The sequence below is a fragment of the Callithrix jacchus genome, chromosome 5 (genome assembly GCF_049354715.1).
Source record: "Callithrix jacchus isolate 240 chromosome 5, calJac240_pri, whole genome shotgun sequence".
Classification (NCBI taxonomy): domain Eukaryota; kingdom Metazoa; phylum Chordata; class Mammalia; order Primates; family Cebidae; genus Callithrix; species Callithrix jacchus.
The window spans coordinates 45,922,386-45,929,780 of record NC_133506.1 but is presented as its reverse complement, the minus strand read 5'-3'; positions in this window follow the sequence as shown (position 1 = coordinate 45,929,780).

Sequence of the window (7,395 nt, the reverse complement as noted above, 5' to 3'; positions counted from 1 at the left end):
AGGGTAGGTGGACAGGCGGTGGACGCGGAGCTGAGCCTGGGCGTCCCGAGGAAGGAGTCAGGAGCAGTCACTTCTGCTGACGGCCGCTTCCACAGCCTCATCCTGAAAGCAGTTGTGGTTTGTAACTTTTGTTCATTCACTGAGCACCAACTGAATGCTATCCTCAGAACCTATAGGGTTGGTGTTATTATGGCCTCATTTTACAGGTGGAGAAACTGAGGCCAGGCACACAGGTCAGGCAGCCCAGAAGAGGCAGAGGTGGGAGGGACCACTCACCTCTGCGTCTTCTCCCGGGCCCTCTGCCTTAGCCCTGAGCTATTTAGCAGAGGCCCTGGAGAAGCTCCAAGAGCCGTCATTTAGGGCCTATGTCGGGGGAATGTAGAGGAATGTCTTCTGTGTATACTAAGCTTTGTCCTGAATTTACCTCCTCCCAACTTCAAGCAGACCCGGTGGCTGACCTTGGCCACTGTATGGCCCTTGATGCCCTTAGAGATTTCAAACTGATCTCTTTCATCTTTCTGGACATGAGGACTGGGCAGGTTTTTTTTTTTTTTTTTCTTTTTTGTCTCTCCTCCTGAGGCCGCCCTCAGACTCCCTAAGCCATTTTATGATCATCATGTCCAATCACGAGCACCCGCTATGTCTGCGCCAGGCACCTGATGGGCACAAGCTCAGTTAACCTTCAGCAATCCCGCGAGCCCAGTGCTAGGGCTGATGAGAAACTGAAGCTCGACAGGGCCAAGTCACACAACCATAAACGAATGGGTTCAAGGCTACACCATTACCCACGGTGCACATGGCTTCTCTCCACCAACCACTGAGGGGTGGGGAGTGGGTCTCCTCTGCTCTGAGAACCTCACCCTCCTTCTGCTTCATTCATTGCCAGGACTGATCCCTGAGCATTTCGCTTTTCCAGAAGTCCCCAGTGTGGGGGCTTCTTCCTGAGATCAGGGGGACTGGGTTCCTAATGCATTCAGAGGCCCCTTTCCAAGCCCCCTTTCTTGTCTCCAAACCGACCCGATTGTTTTGTGCGGGGTTCCACAGTGGGCAAGTTCTCTCCATCTTTTTTCCCTGTGGTTGGAAGGCGAGAAGTGAATTTACAGTGTGAGCCGAGGGCGGCGTGCAGGGGAGGGCTCTGGGGTCTCAGATTCTAAATGCCAAGGAAAGGCCTGGTCAGGAGGGTGGAGTTGCCCAGTTAGAACTTGGCTGGTTCTTATCAGCTCTGGAGCTCTGCACTGGGCAGGCGCTGGAATCAAAGGAGGCCAGGGCTGTTTATTTACTTTCTCCCCTCCTTTTTGGCAAAAGGAGATCAAAGGTAAAAGCAAATTCTCCGCTCTGCACCCTCCTTTCTTCTTTTCTTCCTTTTTTTCTTTCCTCCCTTAGAAGCTGGAGAACCAAAAGCCATAGATGTGAGGGAGAGGGTTTTTGTCATCACCACTGTTTACCTGGCACTGACTCTTCACTGGGCCTCGGGCTAAGTATTTTGCAGAATGGCACCAATCTCTGCAACTAGGATGATGAGCGACAGCTCTTATTATCCCCATGTGGTAGAGGAGGAAACTGAGGCACTGAGAGGGGAAGTCACTCTTCAGAGGTTGCTCAAGCCTCTCTGGCTCTTTCCTTCTTCTTTCTCTTTCTTCCTTCCTTCCTTTCTTTCTTTCTTTCTTTCTTTCTTTCTTTCTTTCTTTTCTTTCTTTCTTCTTTCTCTCTCTCTTTCTTCTTTTTTTAGAGGCAGGGTCTCACTCTGTCACCCAGGCTGGTCTTGAACTCCTGGCCTCAGGCATCCCTCTCACCTTAGCCTCCAAAAGCATTGGAATTACAGGCATAAGTCACCGAGCTCGGCCCGGGTCCATGCTATTAATCATGCCTCAAGCCACAGTGCTCCTCTAAATATCTATTTCCACTCAGAAAAATGAAAATAGCGCAAAGGTGGCTAACAGCAGAAATCCAACTTCAAAGCTTCAAAAACTTCAAAAGCTTCCCTGAGTCCTTCTGTTGTGTAGTGAGTTCAGAGGCTACAAACACGCAAGCGAGACACACTGATGATTGAAGGCAGTCAGGTGGGAGGCAGCAGGGAGTGGCGGGGATTGCAGTGCACTGAGTGTCCCCAAGTTGCCACTCAGCATCAACCCATCGCTGCCTTGCAAAAATGAGGGCCCAGTGTGGTCAGGACTTTTGGACAAGCCAGAACACCAGATGTTTCATGTGAAATCTCTAGATTTGTAGTAGAAGATGGGAGTTCATTTTTAGTTTTTGCTGATAGTGGGCTCTGCTGGCGTTCTGGCTCACATATTCCATTTCCCAGTGAGTTGAAATATTATCTTTGTCCTGATCCTTTCCACCGTTCTTTCATTTTATATTTTTTTCTTCATGAACTCAAAGATTGCTTTATTCAACTAAAAAAACCCCCCGTGGGTCGTTACTTTAAATTGCATTAAGCTTATGTATGTTGGCAGAATTGTCATCTGAAGGATGTGAAATCTTCCCATCCAATTATTCTCATCTTATTTGGTCCCCTTTGGAAGGACTTGTTTTTTTTTTTTTTTTTTTTTTTTAGTTTTCTTACAAAATCTGATTTTTAAAATAATGACAAAATTCCAAGCTGTTTGAACCACATGGGCCAAGCAGCACCTCCTGGGAGTTGTGTTTGGCCCAGAGGATCCCTGTTGCCCCTGAGATTCAGGGCAGCACGCCCCACGGGGGAGACTGAACACGCCATCACTCAAAGATAACCCTGTCCCAGGCGGGGAGATCTCCAGCGCCAGCGAACTCAGGGCAGGCTGGGCTGGGAAACTCTGGGATGTCCGCTGCCTGACCCACACTGTGGGAAGCCAGGGTGCCCACTTCCTTCACACTCGGCCAGATAAGGCCGCGGAGGCCATGCCTTCCTGCTGAGGCTCCTGCCAGCTCATTTTTGACCAGCGCTTAAAACAACAATTAAAAATAACCCACATGGTGTGCTTTGCTTTTTAAAAAGCAAAGCAAATTTTTAATTTTTATTTTTGAGACAAGGTCTAGTGTCACAAGGCTGGAGTGCAGTGGCATGATTATGGCCCGCTGCAGCCTCGACCTCCTGCGTTCAAGCAATCCTTCCACTTCAGCCTCCAGAGCAGCTGGAACTACAGGCAGGTACCACCATGCCCCACTAATACTTTAATTTTTTTTTTTTAATAGAGACAGGTTCTCACTATGTTGCCCAGGTGGGCATTAAACTCCTAGACTCAAGCTATCCTCCCGCCTCAGCCTCCCAAAGTGCTGGGATTCCAGGCGTGAGCCACCACACCCAGTGGGCAAAGTAAATTTTTTAAAAATAAGAAAACACCATCCATTGGTCCAGGAATATTTATTGAGATCCACTAGTGCCAGGGACTAGGCAAGGCTCTGGGGACAGAGTGAAGTTCCTGCTTTCGTAGATCTGAAACTCTAGCGGGGAACACAGGTGGCAAGCCCAGAAACAGATGAAAAACTACGGTGCATTCCAGCGACGGCCAGGACATAAAGAGATAAAATAAGGTGAGTGGAATAAGAGGGACTGGAGGGCCACCTTAGGTAAGAGTTTTGGGAGGGCCTCTTGGCAGAGGTGACATTTTCCCGAGACAGGAGTGATGAAAAAGAGACAGCTGTGGGACTCGGATCTCAGCGGTCACTCTGATACCAGGAAACCACTGTGACTTTTGGGCATGTAACCCACCAAACGTTTTTGCTTAATTATATTTTTATATTTTGTTATTTATTTGTTTAATTGATATTTTACATATTTGTATTTTCTAAAAACCGAAAGCAGCCATGCAGTGTTTTGTAACTGCCGATTTCTCCTACTTGAAGCCTCAGTTTCCCCGTCTGCCAACTGGAGATGTTCTCCATAGCCACCCTGTGAAGGCAAAACACAGGCCAATACGAGCATTTACTAAGAAATTGACCTAGGGAACACAGTTGATCCAAAGATGAGCAATGATTGGTATATTTTAATTATCGTTTTATTATTGATTTTATTAGTCCCAAGAGGTGGAGATCGGCATTTCCATTTTGCAGGTGAGATTTTTCAGGCTCAGAAAGTCACACATCAAAGGCAGAGATGCGAGAAGTCGGATGGTGGGCAGGACGGCATTCCTCTGACCCCCAGCCTCCATACAGTGAAACCTCAACCAGATAGAGCCCCTTTTTCTTGGGAGAGGAAGTCGAGGCTGAAACCAGCAACTTCTTTTTGGTCATTTTTTCCCCTTTCTGCAGTGTTTGTTTTTGTGAACATCGTACTTATCTGATGCCACAGGTTTTGGGAACCTAAACCACAGACATAAATACATTGTGCTGTTCTTTGAAGGCTTGTGCAGTGAGATAAGTGAGTCTGGCGATGGGGGATGCAGCCTACATGGACACAGGGCTTTTTTTTTTCAGAACTGAAAACGTCACTCTTTGTTCTCAGGTTCAGAGAAGTCAGCGTCTTTGGCAGGAGCTGGGCCACCGTCGCCTAGACCACGCTGGGGTGCAAAGTGCTGACATCCTCCCCAGCACTGTCCTCAACAGCCGGGAGGCAGGCACAGGGGAAAACCCACCAGCAACACCAGCTCCGCAGCGTCCACGCCTGCCGAGGATGCTGCAGAAAAGGACAGAAGACCAGGTACCTGGGGTCAGGGTATGCCAGGCACCATCCATCTTCTGGCAGGTTCTGGTTAACCCGAAAGTCCTGTTTGGCTTTCCTGTGCCTTTTGAGAATGTCACTCAAACCTGAGTCCTCTCTGTGATCTAAGCGTCATGAGGCCTGCAAAACCTCGCTTCCTGCTGCAGACTTCATTGCTTCCTGGCTGCCGTGAAGACTGTTATCCACACGCAGCCAGAGGGATTCTGTGAAAATCAGTCAGGGCAGGGCCTTCCTCTACTCAAAACCCTCCATGGCACCCACTTCACTTGGGGTAGAAGCCACGCCCATGCTGTGGCCTCCTCCACCTCTCACACTCATTGCACAGGCAGCCACCAAGCCCCTTTCCACCCCAGGGCCTTTGCACATGCTGCCCCCTTATTTCATGACAATCCCTTCCTAGCAGAGAGGCTGGCTCTGAATTCCCTCCTGAAATAGTGACCCCTTGTAAATGGTTCTCCCCTTGCCTTGCCTTATTTGTCTTCACAGCTCTTCATCATTATCTGACATGTTAGATATTTATTATTTTCTTTCTTGCCATTGGGCCTAAGTTTCCAGGGCCTCCCGTGTTTCTCCAGTACCCAGAGGCTGACTGGCACATGGAGTGAGTGCAGTCATTTCCTTTGCTGTGTGAATAAATGAGAGAATCTTGGACCCAACAACTTCAGAGCAAGGGGTTTAGCCTGGGCCTCTGGGGCCATGAGGATTCTGAAGGATTTTTCCCTGGGGATTGGCAGAATCAATTGGTTTGGGAGCGTTCACTGCAGCTTCTGAAATAAGCCACCTGTCTGATGAGGGCCTGTGCCACATAAAAACGGACAACTTGATATCAGTGCCTCCCTCCTCGGAGTGGGTGTTTCAGGAATTAAATCAGAGAATACTGGGATGAGGTTAGCCCTGCCCTTGACACACAGGAAGTGCTCAGCCAGTGACATGATCAGCATCAGCTGTAGCATGAACGGGACTGTGGAGACAGGGGTACTCGCTGACATCCAGATTCCCAGATTGGGCAGCTACATGGAAGGGGTCGTGTGCCATGGGAATAAAGGAGGAGGGAGTTTGGGGTGTGGCTGGGGCTGAGGGCGCTGAGGTCAAAGCGGGAGAAAGATCTCGGGATTCTGTGAGATGTTCAGGGGGGTGTGTCCCATTGGCCGCTGGACTCAGGAGAGAGGCCAAGGCTGCAGTTATGGATTTGGGGTCATTAGTGTCAACACAGTGACTGAAAACTAGAGAATGGTTGAGACGGCACAGAAACCACTCGTAGAGACAGAAGAGAAGAGAAGCCTTAGGGCCCTAACGTTTAAAGGGAGAGAGGAGAGGAGTCCATAAATGAGACCAAAACAAAGAGAGGTGGGAGGAGCATCAGCAAATAGCGAAGACGAGGAAGGTGAGCCACCCATGTGACTTTGTGGTTCCTCCGCAAGGGGTGGAGTGTATTCGCCCAGCCTTGACTTGAGTTTGGCCATGGACTTGCTTTTGCCAATAGCATGTGATGAAAGGGATAGTGTGTCATTTTGAAACCAGACTTTAAGATTCTTGCATGTGGCTGGGCGTGGTGGCTCAGGCCTGTAATCCTAGTAATTTGGGATACTGAGGCGGGTGGATCACGAGGTCAGGAGTTTGATAACCAGCCTGGCCAACATAGTGAAACCTCATCTCTGCTAAAAATACAGAACAATTAGGTGAGCACGGTGGCGCGCGCCTGTAGTCCCAGCTACTCAGGAAGCTGAGGCAGGAGAATCGCTTGAACCCAGGAGGCGGGGGTTGCAGTGAGTTGAGATGGCGCCAGTGCACTACAGCCTGGGTGACAGAGCAAGACTGCATCTCAAAAGAAAACAAAACCAAAATCTATTGCATGTTTCTACATGGCTATTGTGCCTATGCCCCCACTATCAACCGCCATGCCCAGAATGGCCCATTGGTCCCAGGAGAAGGATGAGCCAGCCCAACCAAGACAGCCGACCTCCAGCTGAGCAGGAACTATATTAATGGGTCCAGCCAAGGTCCGCCAACCTGAAGCCAACTCCCTGCTCAAGAGAATAAAAGGTTGGGGGTGGTTTCCCTGGCAGCACCCTTGTAGGCATAGGTGAGTGATCCATGCTGTAAGATGGAAATGAAATTGCAATGAGCTGAACTGAAAGGAGGGTGGGATAAAAGAAGCTCCAGTGAATAGACGTGAAACAAATATCATCAGCTGCCCAGCTACAGCTCCTTCCAACTCTCCTCCCTGCTGGGAGAACCCTCTTTTATTTGAGGGGGCATCAGCACATGCCTTCAAGGAAAGGACCCCCGCCTGAAACTGAGGGGATAAAACATATCTCAGGGCAGGAATCCACACATTGAGGAGGATGAAATGGAAAAAGAAAGAGAACACAGGTTGTGGAAGATGTCTTTCAACGACCCTTGAACTCTGGTGGCACATGCTACCCAGGGCCTGCCCCATGCCCTCACTCCTTTTCTTCCTTGTTGACAGAACCCTAATTTTATTGGGGTGGCAATGAGCCAGCAAAAGGCACTCGCTCCCCTAGACTGCCTTGCAGCCAGGAGTGGCCACGTGATTCAGTATGACCAATGATAAGGAAGCCAAGTTTGCCAGTGGGGCGCCCGGAAGAACTTTTCAAAAAGAGACAAACATGGTGGACACGCTGCCCAGCCCTTGCCCACTCTTCCCACCTGCGGTGTGGATCTGAGCCGAAGGCAGAATATCATGCTGCAGCCACAGCCAACCGTGGCCAACCATGGCCAACCCTGGCAAGAGG